Source organism: Balaenoptera musculus, chromosome 17 (genome assembly GCF_009873245.2).
Source record: "Balaenoptera musculus isolate JJ_BM4_2016_0621 chromosome 17, mBalMus1.pri.v3, whole genome shotgun sequence".
NCBI lineage: Eukaryota > Metazoa > Chordata > Mammalia > Artiodactyla > Balaenopteridae > Balaenoptera > Balaenoptera musculus.
In genome coordinates this window covers 28971646-28987053 of record NC_045801.1, presented here as the reverse complement: position 1 = coordinate 28987053, position 15408 = coordinate 28971646, and positions in this window count along the sequence as shown.

Genomic DNA, 15408 nt, shown 5'->3' with positions numbered 1-15408 from the left:
TGAAATAGAATCTGAGGGCAGCTGTAGCCCAGAAAACATGGAGGAAAGAGGTTTAGTACGTGTGTGTGTGTGTGTGTGTGTGTGTGTGTGTGTGTGTGTGTGTGTGGTTGGGGCACTGTCAGCTAATCTTCTTGGTGATCCCCAGAGAGAAAATGGACCCTAACTGACAGGGAGCAAGGGCAGGAATGAGAAGTGAAGCCAAAAGGAAGAAATTTTTTGACATGAGTTTATGGAAAGCTGCATCGATCTGTTCACCTATATCCTCTCCCCACTGTTATACACACAGCTGTTCACTGCAGAGCCAGTGAGTATGCCAAGACATAGTGTGGCATGTTTAAGATCATGAGTATATATTACTTTGACTTAGGTCTAAAAAAAATAAAGATGGAAAAATGATTAAAAGCAACAGAGAAAAAGACAGGGTAGAGTAGCACTTGAGAGCATCAGCCCAGGCACCAGACTGCCTGAGTTTGAATCCCAGATGTGCTGCTTACTAGCTGGATAACCTTGGGTAATTTACTTAGTTTGTCTGTGCCTCAGTTTTCCTATTTGTAAAAAGGACATAATAGAGGTGTTTTCCTTATTGGGTCGCTGTGAGGATGAAATTAGTTAATGTAGATAAAGTACTTGAACCAGTGTCTTATATATGTGATATATTATAATTATGTGCCTGGGAAAGGAAAAAAAAAAAAGAAACCATGAACCAGTTCAGTCTGTTTTATTTACTCTAAATTGACCCATGTCTCATTTTACTAATAACTGGGTTTGGTGGTCTATTGAGGGAGAAGAATAAGGGTTGAGTCTGAGCAATTGTTTGGGATTTCCGAAGGAGGAGCAGGGAATGGGGGAAATTTTAATTTGACTGGATGTTTACAAAATACAACTTGTAGCATGCCTTGATCAATATTCCTTTTGCCCCTTTTATCCATTTCTTGGTATCATAACTAATTTTAAGGAAAAAACAAGACTTACTCCCTCCACAGAGCCTTTTGTAAAATCCCTGGCCCACTCAGAAGTCTCTTTATCTCTTGCATATGTTAGTTGTTCATTGCATTTAGCCCCATTTTATATTGTATAGTCTTAATTATAGGGACAGATATTAGTTCTTTATTATATGATACCATTAAGTAGAACATATTTTACTAATTACTATAAGATTATAGAGTATGTTTATTTATTGTAGCAATTTTTATGAAAGAACATTGATTTTCCCTTGACCTAACCTTTCCTGTAAGACCTTGTGCTTTCTTCTTTTTATAACCAAACCTTTAGAAATGGAAACCTGCATTTATAGTAGTGTGGTTTCCATTTCCATAGCTCATTTACTCCTTAACCCTCTACAAGTTTCTCTAATCCCTCTACTCTCCTCAAACTACTCTCACTGGGGTGTGCACTGACTTCTTAGTTGCCAGGGGCAAGTATTTATTTCAGTCCTTATTTTGCTTAACCATTCAACATCAACATCTTGACCACTTCTTGAACTTTGAATCCTCTTGAAACTTCTGGAATCTTCTCTGTTGGATTCCACAAAAGTCCTTCCCAGCTCACCCCTCACCTCTGACCATTCCTTCTCTCAGTCTTCTTCATAGGCATCAGTATGTAAGAAGACCTTTTGCAGACCTTTCATTCCCAGCTGGTTAACATAAATACTAGAAATTGGATGGTAAGGAGGGTTAATGTCATATTTATTGGGGAATATTATTAAGAATTTAAATATTGTAGAATAATGTAACATATCAAATAATACATTCCAGGGAAAAGATCGTTATTGAGATAATAACATGGTTTTGAGCACCCAAAGTTGTGGAAAAAATTTCTGTGAGAAAGTTAAACAACAATTATTTTGGTGTACAGAGGTAAAATTAAAAAGAACACTTAAAAAGTGACCTTACAAAGCCAAAACCTCACTACAAAAAAATTTTGATCAGTTCTTAGAGAACTAACTTCCACAGAAGTTCTCTTTCATTCTCCTTTGCTCCCACAAACGCTTTTCTGAAGAGCAGATACTTTCAGGAGTGCACCAATTGTACATCATCTGGTGGTACTGGTAGGGGTAGGGACTGCTCTTATTCTCCACTCCTCTTTTCCTTTAGAAAGGATTTTTTTCCTCTCAGTTTTTTTACTTTCTGTTTCTTTGGCAGAGTAGAGCGATTGAAAGCTTGGTGAGTTTGAGAGGAGGACCTGGCATGTGTAGTTCCTTCCTGTCCCTTTAGTTTTTAGGATCTGCCTGCCTGCAGAGACTCTGCCCTGGTGGATCATGTGGAAAGCTTAGTGGTAAAGGTCTCGAACTTGCTTTTTATTCAGAGTCAGTGGGTGATAACATTTGCTTAATTCTAGGATTCAGAATCAGGAAGTCCGTTCTGGCCACATGTTCTCCAAGAGCCCTATTTCGGTCTCCATCTGCCTCATTCTTTTGTCCATCTCATTGATTCAGAATTCAGGAGAGGAAAACAGGGGAGTTATTTACTAATTCCCTCAAAGTCCAATATTAACTTTCATAGCGAGTTACTCACCACTTTGTAATAGCATGCATCAGAGAAAACGATCATTTCACAGACATATTGTTCTACCTGGCAGTAGATACAGATAGAAATCTTTCTATGATTTTCGTAATGCAAGACATAACTACTCTTAGGATGATTTAATCATCTCAAAGAGACCAAAATACATCCCTCTTTGATATGTTCATAATATCCATCTCACAATAGTGGATTCAGCAGAATTCTTGTTGTCACATATTTTTGTTCCCTATTTTTGTCATGTAGCTAACAAAACAAAGAAGATTCTACCACCCAACAAAATAGGAAAGTACTAGAAACAGGTGCAAGAGAAATCCTGCCTTCTTCATTGGAAAACTAAATATTGTCTAATATCATATAGCTCTCCAGTTTTCTAGGATTTTCTTACAACCAATCGGAATGAAAACCAATTTTCTCCACACTCTAGAATTTTTTTTCTGCAACCATTGTTATATAAAAGATAAACTTTGAAATTAGGCTCAGAATCCATGACAAATGAAAGCTTTTTTCTTTTGTGTTTTTTCTGCTATATAATAGTCATAAAATGAATTTTACAGTATTCACTTGAAGGTATTAAAATGTTACAGCCTTTTATACACAGTTTCAATCAGCCTCCCAAATTTATATGTAAGGGAAACCTTGAGTCATTCCAGGTTAGAGGGAGAAGGCCTGGCACAGTTAAAAACTGAAACTCTGAGGTTATAACCCTGAGATGTATGAGGTTTAATCAGCTTAATCTAGCAATGATTTACAGAGTAAACTACCATGTATGAAGCATGGTATTAGAAACTGGGGACTCCAAAGATTAACTGGACCTGGTCGTTTTCCCTGAGATTCTAACTCATAAATGGGAGAAACAGATGTGAATTCAACCTATTGACTGTCTACTTCTCCTCTTCTGAGGCACCAGGATAGCCAGCCTGGGTTTTGGCCAAATGAATTAGGGCTAGGTCTGGGTACCTGAAAGCTGCATCTTGGGTTAGTAATTGCTCTGAAATATCCAGGAGTGGGTGGAACTAGTTGATAAATAAGAAAACAACAAAAAAACAAAAACATGTCCTTGGAGAATTCTAAAGTCTATCACTTTCAGGCTTTCAAGAATGAAATTTAGTCACCATAAATTAAAATCTAAAATTTTAGATTTTAGTCTGGTAGACACCAGGACCAAGTAGAGAATGGGAACAGGCAGAAGGAAAATGAGAAGATCCAAAATCATTGCAGAGAACAGGCTAGCCAACCTGTGATTCATTTCTGGTGGCTTCTGGCCATGTAAATTGTGAGCTAAGGCCTGAGCTGGGAAAACACCAGCCAAGCACTAGATCATCATAGTGTAGTAGAAGGGGGACAGGGATTTCAGCAAATCATACAAGTTAGTTGTTATTTTCAGCAAGTTCAGTTTTTAAAACTGATGCATGGGGCTCTCCCTAGAAGAAGCAGGGTTATGTAGAGGTGGGATACCCAAAATAAGCAGGAACATTGTCATATCCATACATTTTTTTGGACTTCCTATATTTGCTTTCTTTTATGTCATGTGCTTACCTCTAGATCTTGGGGTAAGTAATACCAGCCCCACTTCAAACCATTAGTAATGAGAAGGGTAGGTTGGTCTCTAAAGGGAATATTGGAATGCTGTTTCAAAATTTAAGAGGAACAGATTTCAAATCAGCAAAAACAGATGTCCACAAAGAGGAAAGTTAAAATATCAAATGCGACAGAAGACAAGAATTACTAGGAGGAAAGAATACCTCTGAATTTTGCAGCTAAGCAAATGCCAGTCTGTATCTTGGCTCAGCCACTTAATAATTTTGTAATCTCTGTCAAGTCAAATAATCTCTCTGAGTCTCAATGGTAAAGTCAAAATTCTGACTCATAGTTAATAACTTGAAGAAGAGGATTAGAAAACCCCTCAGTACATAGGTAGTTATTGCTATTAACAATCTTCAAGAAAATAGTCATTTCAGTGGTGCGGAATTCAAGCCAAAACAATGAATGGAGAGGAAATAAAAGTAAACCTATATAGGTCAAATACAAGAAATGTAATCAAGTGAAATACAATGGAGAAATCAGATGGTAGCTAGAACATGGCATCAAATTAAACCTATTTAACCATCCATCCTCTCCCCACCCCAAGACAGGGCAGATTTGTGAAAATAAGAAGGCTGGTAGGCATAGCTAACTGAGGAAAAGATAATAGAGAAAGGAGAGAAATGAAAGAAATCAACAAGTCATTCAAAGTTTAATGTGAGGAAAAGACCACTTCTCCTCCAAAACTAAAGATATGGATAAGACAACGGCCTCTTCACAGGCCATCTCAAGTATTAATTCTTCTGTAAGTTTCTCCTTGATGCATCCAGCTAGGCCCAGTTGTTTCTCCCTCTGGCCCCCACTGTCCCTGACATACTTCCCACCATAGCCCTTTCCACACTGTAATGTGAAGGTCAATTTATATGTGTCTATCATGTTGCAGTATCTATATCCTCAATGCCAAGTACATTTCTTAACCTATATTACCTACTCACTAAATGTTATTTGAATGAATGAATGTATGAATGAGCACAAGAATTGCTTTCTTTTTCTCCTAAAAACAACACTACTACTATTAACTTTAATCTCTTGGGTAATTCAACTAAGAAGACTAGTATCTGGGGGCTTCCCTGATGGTCCAGTGGTAAATGCAGGGGACACAGGTTTGATCCCTGGTTGGGAAACTAAGATCCCACATGCTACAGGGCAACTAAGACCATGCGCCACAACTACTGAGCTCGTGCGCCTCAACGAGAGAGGCTGTGAGCCGCAAACTACAGAGCCCACACGCTCTGGAGCCCGCGCGCCACAACTACAGAGCCCATGGGCCCTGGAGCCCACGCGCCACAACTAGAGAGAGAAAACCCACACACCACAACTAGAAAGAGGCCCGCGCACTGCAACTAGAGACAAGCCCGAGCAGACCACACACCATAATGAAAAGATCCCACATGCCTCAACAAGGATACCGTGTGCCGCAACTAAGACCCGACACAGCCAAAAAAAATAAGGAAAATAAATAAATGAAATAAATCAATATTAAAAAAAAGAAGATTAGTATCTGGCCAATTGTTTTTTTATACCAGGACATCTGAAAGATAGTCCTGTCTTAATAAACTTGAAAGTTAAGGTTTCATCTATCGAATGGACCCAGAAGAATCATTGTCCTCCTCCTGGCTGAATTGGAAGCTTACAAGTGTCTCTCCTTTGTTTAACTATGAGCCCCTCCAGGCTAGAAGCCAAGTCTTATTCATCTTGGTATACAATCCCCAAAACTTCACTCACACCCTTAACTCCATAGTAGAAAACTCACACTTAGAGAAACTCTATAAATATTTGGGTAATTAATAAATGAGTATAACCCAGGTAAGTAAGACTTAAACAATGCCTAGTGTCACGTATCATTTAAACCTACAGTTAAATAGTTGTACCTCTATTAAAGTGCACTTGTTTATAAAATGATTTAAGTACATCATTCACACATCATAAAGCTGCCCCCTTTTAATCCCTTTGTTATATTGCATTGTGAAACAGTTAGCTGTGATAGCCCCACTGAGAGTATTTAGTGTAGGTAACTCAGTTTATTGGGAGAGGAAAACAGATTTTAACTGTTGCTTGTTTCATGTATTTGTAGCTCAGTTTGCCATGTTAAAGAGAAGCTACAATTATTGACTTTCTTATATGCTACATATGGAACATGGAAACAGACCATTGTCTGTGGTCAAGAGGAATAACTAAATAAAGGGAGTTAGGGTCCATCTCTGTGATGAAATGTGGTTTAGCATTAAGAAAATCCTTCATTCCCGAAGACTGACTAGGATGATACTTTGAAAAGAATTCCATAGGGTTAAATGTAAGGCCCTAAAAGAATTCCACGCAATGACCTCCTCTGCAGCATTTTCATGATTTGGATACATTTTCCATTACTTTAAGCCTTTCGCTTGAAATTACCCATTCCAAGATTCTTAAATCAGTGGCAAGAGAATTGTTGGCCAAAGTTAATGCCTCCCTTACACAAATGGTCTTTTTAAATTATGTGACTCCCATTTAAAAGTGGCTCTTTGTGGCCAAGATGGTTTTAGTTTGAGATTGTGCAAGAACAGTTTTGTGATTTTTGCCACTGAACCTGGTCTTTTCACTCTTTTTCTTGCAACCCTTGTCTTCTCTTTGCTCAAGTTATTAGAGAAAGGTGGAGAGGCTTATAGGTATTTGCACATTGTTTTCTTTGTTTTCAGTTTTAGGTTTGACTCTTTCAAAGAAAAGAGAGATTGTCATACATCACTGCTTATTGCTTAGAACTTCCATATTCATTCAACAAACATTTATGGAGTGCTGGCTGGAAGTCAAACACTGGAGGTACATATGTGTTCATATGTCTAAGGAGCCATGTCTTGTGGGGAAGACTTTCAAGCCTGTTAACATTTCCTGATCTGTGTGATGAGTGCTGTAAGGGTAAGAAGAAGGGGCTTCCAAAGCACTGAGGCATATCTAATGCCACACTGAAGGGAGTAGCTTCCTTTCTGGGTGGGTAACCCTGTCCTTAGAAGAAGAGTGGGAGTTATCCAAGGAAGAGGAGGGAGTAGTAAGACAGATAAGACGGACAGGCCATTAAGGAGAAAGGAGTTTATGAAACTGCAAGAAGTTCTGTCTAGCTTATAAGGAGAGTGCAAAGAATGGAGTAATAAGAGATGAGACTGGTGAAGAGAATATGATTAAATTATAAGATTTACCATCTTTCATCTCAAATATTCTATGAAATATAGATACCAAAGATAATAATCCTTATTTTCTGAGTAGGGTGAGAAATGGTGATAGAAAATGAAAGAGGCTAAGAATTGCTTCATATATTTAAAAATATGGGGACAGGAAAGAATTTGGGAGAGAGAGCCTAGAATCTCAGACAGTCTGGATGGAGGAAGAAGCAGGTGGACAAGTTGAAGAGATAGTGGTGGAGATAGAGGGAAAGGGAGAGATTAAGAAAGACAGAGAAAGACATACACATATACAAACACATGTCAGACACAAACAGAAACATATGGCTGAGAGAGAAAGAAAAGAACACACAGTTGTCAGTGGATGAATGGGTAAGATGATATCTCACACACACACACACACACACACACACACACACACACACAATGGAATACTATTCAACCATGAGAAAGAAGGAAATCTTGCCAATTGTGACAGCATTGATGAACCATGAGGGCATTACGCTAAGTGAGATAAGTCAGACAGAGAAAAACACATACTATATGATTTCACTCATATGTGGAATCTAAAAAAGCCAACTAATAAAAACAGAAAGTAGAATGGTGATTACCAGGGCTGGGGGTGGGGGAATTGAGGAGATGTTGCTTAAGGGTACAAATTTGCAACCAACAGATAAATAGGTCCTGGAGATCTAATGCAGAGCATAGTGATTACAGTTCACAATACTGTATTATAAAATTTAAAGTTGCTAAGAGACTAGATCTTAATTGTTCTCACCACAAAAAAAAAATAATTATACAGCATGATAGAAGTGTTACCTAATGCTGTGGTGGTAATCATATTGCAATATATAAATGTATCAAATCAACACATTATACACCTTAAACTTATGTTATATGTCGATTATATCTCAATAAAAAAAGAATATACACCCAGACAGAGACAGTGGCAGTGAGAGAACAGAGAGACAAAGATAGAGATACATATAAAAAGACAGACATCAAATGGAGCAATAGAGAGCAAGAGATGTAGCAGCTACCACAGTTACTAGAACTTTGGGGAAAAAGGACTGCTTATAGAGGTTTTTAAGAAGGGTTTCCTGTACTGTCAATGTACTTTGTTATGTAATGTTCTTTGTTTCTCCACAGAAAGTTTATTAACATTTTATCCTGTTTATCAACATTTTTAGAATTAGAGTTTTTTGCTTTAAGATGTATGAACATGGTCAGACTGGCCCCACGGATGCCCAGTTACATACCCTAGAGGTGAACAGTGATGAGAGCAGGGAAGGCCTGTGTGCCCTATTAGGGGGTTGGAGTCGCCTGTTGGGCCTTATTGTGGTCAGATGACTTCTCTCAGTTTCGACTCCAGGACTTGTGCCTAGAGAGCTCTGGGAAATCTAGCTGCATCTCAGGAAGAGCAATTGGGCATCACCTCACCTGGGAAGTCTTCCCAATCCTCTCAGATCTGGTTAGGTGCCCTTCTTCTTTGTTCCCACGAAACCTAGCCTCGCCTCATTTACCACAGGTAGAACATAGGTGAACTCTAGTCACATGGGGCCACATATCCTCCATCTTCATGGGGGTTTTTTTCAGCTTTAGAAAAAAATTTTTTTTGCAGTTTAATAAGTTTCAAGACCAGGATTTTTTTTGCCTTTGTGCTGAAAACATGTCACTTCCTAAAGGGAAGTAAGAGCAAGAAAAGAGTCAAGCAGGAGGCTCATGGTAGAGACTGTGCCAGCTGCATGTTCTGGATTAATCCAGGCCAGCTTCTCCTCTGAGCAAGACCACCTGAAGCCAGGTCCATATGTGGACCCAATAGGGGTGGCAGGGGGTCAGGGCCATAGGAGTCAAGCACGTCTGTGGGGCAGGTTGCTCCATGTTTGTTTTTTAAATAGACATCATGAAACTTGATATCTGTAGAAACACTTGATTCTGACTTTTTATGGTGAATGGGTACAATATATATGCAGGAAACTAGCCCATTAATTCATGGACATGCTTTTTCACAAACATGTCCTAGAGCATAGCCCAAATGGAGAGAAACCTTCAGAGTTATTCACCTCAACCAGGCCAAGCTGGGACAAATTCTGCTTTATTTTTTTGCTTTTGTAGTTTACCAAAGTCAAGTCTTAAAGATTTGATGGTTTACAGGCACCTGCTAATGGATGTTATTATTCCCACATTACCTAGGAGAAATAGCTAGGAGATGTTAGAGACTGCTCAAGGTAAGGGTAGTAGTAAATGGAAAATCAAGATCGAGATCACAGATTTTTCTGTTTATCTCTCTGCTATTTCTACTCTACAACATTGCTTCCCACTTAAGAGAAATTCAGTAACTTGGAAGAAGAATATAGCTGCCTCAACAAGCACAGTCCACACACTTATCCTGTCTAGAGATTATCAGGAGGCCAAGTAGAAATTGTAGATGGTTGGATCCACCTTAATAGCATTCTTTTTCCTGATAGACTATACAGATTCTCTCTCCTGCTAAAGATCAGATACCTTGGTATCCTTCTTCCTTATGTTAGGAAAACTAACTGTGGTTAGTGAATTACAATGGGACAGGCCAAGTTGAGAGAGTCCAGGACTTGGAACTGGTTTCTCCCACTGTTTTTTCCCACATGTCCCATTTACAGGCAGAGAAAAAACTCCAATTTGGCAGTTGGAATACAGAAGTCAATGAGTGAATTATTATATAAAACTACCTAGGCTAGTAGCCTGGGATGGTAGGGATGAGGTGGGAGGGGTGTAACAGGGCAATTGTTTCAACTAGGGGAATATCATTGTGATAATGGGTGTGAGAGCAAGTGATCTTCTGGAATCCTGGATACGGGAGTGGGTATCAAGGAAAAGAGTAGCAGGAAGCAAAGTCCCACCCGTGGAGTACAAGGTTGAGATATCCTGGGTCAAGAGAACAGTAGAGGACTAAACGATGCGGGAAAGGTTTTAGTCCCATAGATTTTTGAGTGCATTAATAGCATAGGAACTCAGATACTAAATATCTAGGAAGGCTGCACTAGCAGAAAGAATAATGAGATCAAGTCAAAGAATGATGAATGGAGATGCCTAAACTCCATTCCTAATGGATTTTGCCTGAACTTGGGATTGGCCTGAGAAAATGTGGCTGTCTAAATGTGGTTGTGTGCAGATCGGAGTCAGTATGTAAAGAGACAGAGGGGGGTTGCAGGATCTAGGGAATAACAAAGGCTCAATACTTGTTTATTGAATAGATAGCAGTACTATTTTGGAGCATCTGACTCAGGTGCTGACGCAGAGATGTGTAGCCAGATGAAGAAGGTGCTCTAAAGGATACTTGGTTCAAAACAATATTGCTTGCAGCACAAAAACAATAATGTAAAATGTCTATTAAGATGTGAAATATCAGGGGTAATGCTATGAATATATCATTCAATTAGGACTATGCATAAGGAATAAGTAAACTTTTTACTTGCATTTGCAAAAAAATGTTTGTTTTTATTGCCTTGGTGTTGAATAGAAGACTGTGAAGGGAGAAGAAACTCACCACATAACAAAACATTAAAATAATGAAAACAACCAAATCCTTAGACACAGATTTTATTCTTTGGACTGTATGAATACAAACTTCCCAGTTGAAAGCTCTCTTAAGAGGGAACCTGGTTATACATTCTTTCAAAGAGCCACATGTTCAGCACTGTGGTAACCTAAATGAGAGGGAAGTCCAAAAGGGAGGGGATATCTGTATGTGTATGGCTGATTCATTTTGTTGAGCAGTGGAGGCTAACACAACATTGTAAAGCAACCATCCTCCAATAAAAATTTTAAAAAAGAGCCACATGTTCAGAAACAGATTTCGTGTATTATTAATCAGATGGCAACACAGCTGTTTACCTAAGATTAACCTGATGGACATTATTTGCTTAATAGCTAAATCACCATGTAGGAGCCCTGGTGACTACAAAAACTTGAGTATCAGTGCACATGTTGGCAATGATTCCTCAAAAGAATTTAAAAGCATTGTAGTCATGAATTAGGTCTGAAGGAACTGATAATTATTTTCAGGAGTATAGTTTGAGTATTAGCCTTGCTGGGTCATCCCTGTTCTACTCACTACCCCTTTTAAGGCTGTAGTCAAATTGAACCGTAGCTTTTGGACATAGAAGTAGATGTAGAGGAAGACTTTCTTTTGCCCATCTAAGATACTACATAAAATTGTGCTAATGGACCCCTGTCTGACCTTACACTATGGCTACTTCTCTTCTTCATCATCTCAGTACTGAGAGATGGGAGATTAGACAACAGGAGGAAGAGAATAATACAGGCTTTATAAGACATGTTGTGGTCACATCCCATCTCAGATTTAAGGGCATTAGGATTTTAAAAATTCGGTGGCTTAAACCCAAAAACCAACTAAACAGAATCCTACCCAAACACTGCATTACATTTACCACATTTTGCAGCATTATCAATAATTCAGCCTAATTGGCACTTCTAGTGAAAATGAACTTAGGCCATTTCACAGCATTAACTCTGATGATTTTGTTCACATTTATTTTCTAATCCAATCTTGATTCACCTGTAATGGGCTTCTTAGGTCATCTATTTAAAACAGCCAGGTTCATTCTGCACTCCCACAGAAACAAATGGCTGTTTCTCAAATTGATAGTTGCAAGGAGAGGTCTAATTTCCCAATATGGATTGATTTTTTTTTTTTTTTTTGGTGCAGTAAAAAAGATCTGTGTGTTTTTCATTGCAGCCAGTGTCACAGTGGCTGGAAGCTAGTTGGTCTAGATTAAAAACAGACCAGACTCATGTCCTGGAATGCTGAGTACAAATTCTAACTATGTGACAAATCTACTTTTGTGAGTAGGCAAACAAAACTGACCAATCTCTCTGGGATGCAGAAAGAATAAATTAACATAAGATTGTTAAGCACTTTTTGTCAAGATAGAATATTATAGTAAAATGATATGTTTTCCTTTCATGATATCTGATGATGAAGATGGATTAAATGATTCAATTTGTTTCAGTTAGATTCATTAGTTGTTCATTCTGGAGGAGGATTTTCTCTTCCTTTCTCTTCTTTATTCTTTTTCTTCTCCAAAGTCAAAGATGCAGTCACGCAACAGATTTTTCTAAGGAAAACTGTGCTGCCGAGAAGGTAGTTTCAGGCAGCCAGGTTGTATTATCCATGCCCTGTGCCATGTGCTCCATTGCACCAGGTGATGAGACTCAATGGGCAACTGAGCCAAGGTTAGCAGATCCATAGCATGGACAACAGCCTATGTGATATTGTCCCAAAAATCTGTCCCAAAAAAGATAAAGTGTTATTAGTTGAGCCCGTTAGATTACTTCTCTTAGACCCTGCACTGCCAAGTATGAAAAGAATAAACCAGAGGGTATCAGGAAGAGAAGTAGACAGAAAATAAGAGGTATGCAGAGAATAGCTGAGTCAGTTAAAAGGTGTAGATCTGGACTGAATATCTGTGGGCTCTTGCTGCTAGAGCTGCCTTAGATTCTGAATGACCTTTTGATTCCAACCTCCATGAGTTCTATTCTGATTTCTGCCCTTCCTGATATCTGGTTCTGTGGCTTCCCTTGGCTTCTGGGAAGACAGTCTGTATGAAAAGGGGCTTGTTTCCTTATTTATGTACAGTAAAGCCCCTATTAAGTAAAATAATTTGAGTTAGTATCTGTCCTTATGACAATAGCAATAATAAAAGCATAAATAGAGATTTTGTGCAGAGAAGTTCTGAAAAGTCTGTTTTAAATTAGAGTCAGTTTCTGTTCTAACAAGGAAAAAAAAAATGGTTCTCCTAGATTTTAAACCACAGTAGCATACATCTCAATATTAATAGACTTGTAGACTCTCATTCTATGTTCTGAGTTCTTTTTTTATTATTATTATTAGGGTATAGTTGCTTTATAATGTTTTGTTAGTTTCTGCTCTGCAGCAGAGTGAATCAGCTATATGTATACATATATCCCCTCTTCTTTGGATTTTCATCGCATTTAGGTCACCACAGAGCATTGAGTGGAGTTCCCTGTGCTATACAGCAGGTTCCCGTTAGTTGCCTATTTTATACATAGTAGTGTATATATGTCAATCCCAATCTCCCAATTCATCCCACACCCCCTTCTTCCCCCTTGGTGTCCATACGTTTGTTCTCTACATCTGTGTCTCTATTTCTGCTTATAAATAGGTTCATCTGTACCATTTTTCTAGATTCCACATATATGTGTTAACATACAATACTTGTTTTTCTCTTTCTGACTTACTTCACTCTGTATGACAGTTTCTAGGCCCATCCACATCTCTACAACTGACCCAATTTCATTCCTTTTTATGGCTGAGTAATATTCCATTGTATATATGTACCACATCTTCTTTACCCATTCATCTGTCAATGGACATTTCTTGAACTTTAGACTTACTCCCCTGCAAAAAATTACAAAGCTCAGGTATGGGTTGCAATCTTTTAAGCAGGGGAGTGTGTGTAGTCGTTTCCCTATTTGCCTTTCTCTTCCTCTCTTTTATATAGCAGTGAACTACATTTCCTAGACTACTTTGTCAACCAACTTCAGGTAGATTGGAGGGCAAAAGGAAGATGGAAGCCAGAGTACTTTTCCCTTTCTTTTCTGCTATGGATGGGTCTCTGGTACCTGCTTACTTGCTCTGACTCCCACTGGACATCTCTACCCTCTTTAGTACAAAATTCTGTCAAGACAGGTAGGCCTTCTGTGTTTCCAGCTTTCACTGGGTGACCCTGGATTCTGGGCTGTAGGAAAAGTACCTCTCCTCTGCTCTCCTACCCTAGGGGCCACAGAGGTTTCATGCTGTTGTTCATTTCTGTCATTTATGTATTCCCTGTTTGGCTTTACATCTCTTCCATTACCCATGTAACCAATGTCCTGACCTAAGTCAGTTGTTTAAATGAGCCTCCATTTCCACATCTGTAAAAAAGGAGATAATATGACACACTTCAAAATGTCCTCAAGAGAATCATATACTGTTCTAGAATGGCTCAAGCAAAGCAAAAGAGGCTAAATGGGGCTGATTAAATGAAAAACAGAAAGATCCAGGCTTCTGAGGTGGAGTCTAATTTGTTAATATGCTGCAGTCAATCCTTCAGCCCTAAGGACAAATCTCAGGCTAATGATTACCTCCAATTAAAAACAGTGGATGTGATGAAATTGAGCCACTTTGCAGAGAGGAAGCATGGAAGTCAGAGTTAGCCCTCAACAGAGGTACATAGGGTAACTAGATATATGACTTACTATATTACCATATTAAAGTTTCTAAGAAGTCCAAAGTGAAAAAGAAACAGGGTTAATCAGATATTTCTACATGGCAGAAAACTTGGCTACCACAGCAGTTTTACATTTTAGAGATTTAGCCTCTGGAGAGAAATTTTGCCACCTTCTTATTGGGCTGCAAGTTCCACATTCCAGACAAGGGACTCTGTGGCTCACTTGCTGACCAATAAGCTATGTCTGGTGCTAGTGGTTGTGACTCAGGCTATACTAAGGAGGCAGTTCCTACAGAGCCATTTGGAAAGGAGTAGAGGGCTGAGCAGTTCCTACCTAGACAAAAGTGCTGGAATAGGAAATCCTATAGATGTCCATTAAAAGTATACATAGGTAAGCAAAAGAGTCCCCAGGTATGAAGAATAAGGATCTAGTCAGTGGAGTATAACAAATTGGAAAAGAAGGGGCTGGTGGTACAGAACAGAGAATTTTCAGTGAATGGCAGATGCCCTGAAAGAGGATGAGTCCAAGACAACTGCAAGGTTTGAAACCTGAGTGACTGAAGGAGTGCTTATGACATGCCTGGAACTGTTCTAAGTACTGTATACACATTAACTGATTTAATTCCCATAACAACCCGTTGTGGTAAAGAAACAGAGGCACACAGAAGTTAAACAACTAGTCCAAGACCACATAGCTAGTAGGTGGCATGACAGGGGACGTCAGCAGGCGTGTCTTAGAGTAAGGAAGTGGCAGAGACAGTCAGATTTCACATATACTGAACCATCTAGGGGCTGAGACAGGCTCTTATGATTGCTGCCATAGAAGACAGAGCGAATATCTCATATTTCATTCACCTTGAGTGGGTTACATGTCCATTCTTGAATAGGTCATTGTAACCAGGACAAGAGGCTATACATACA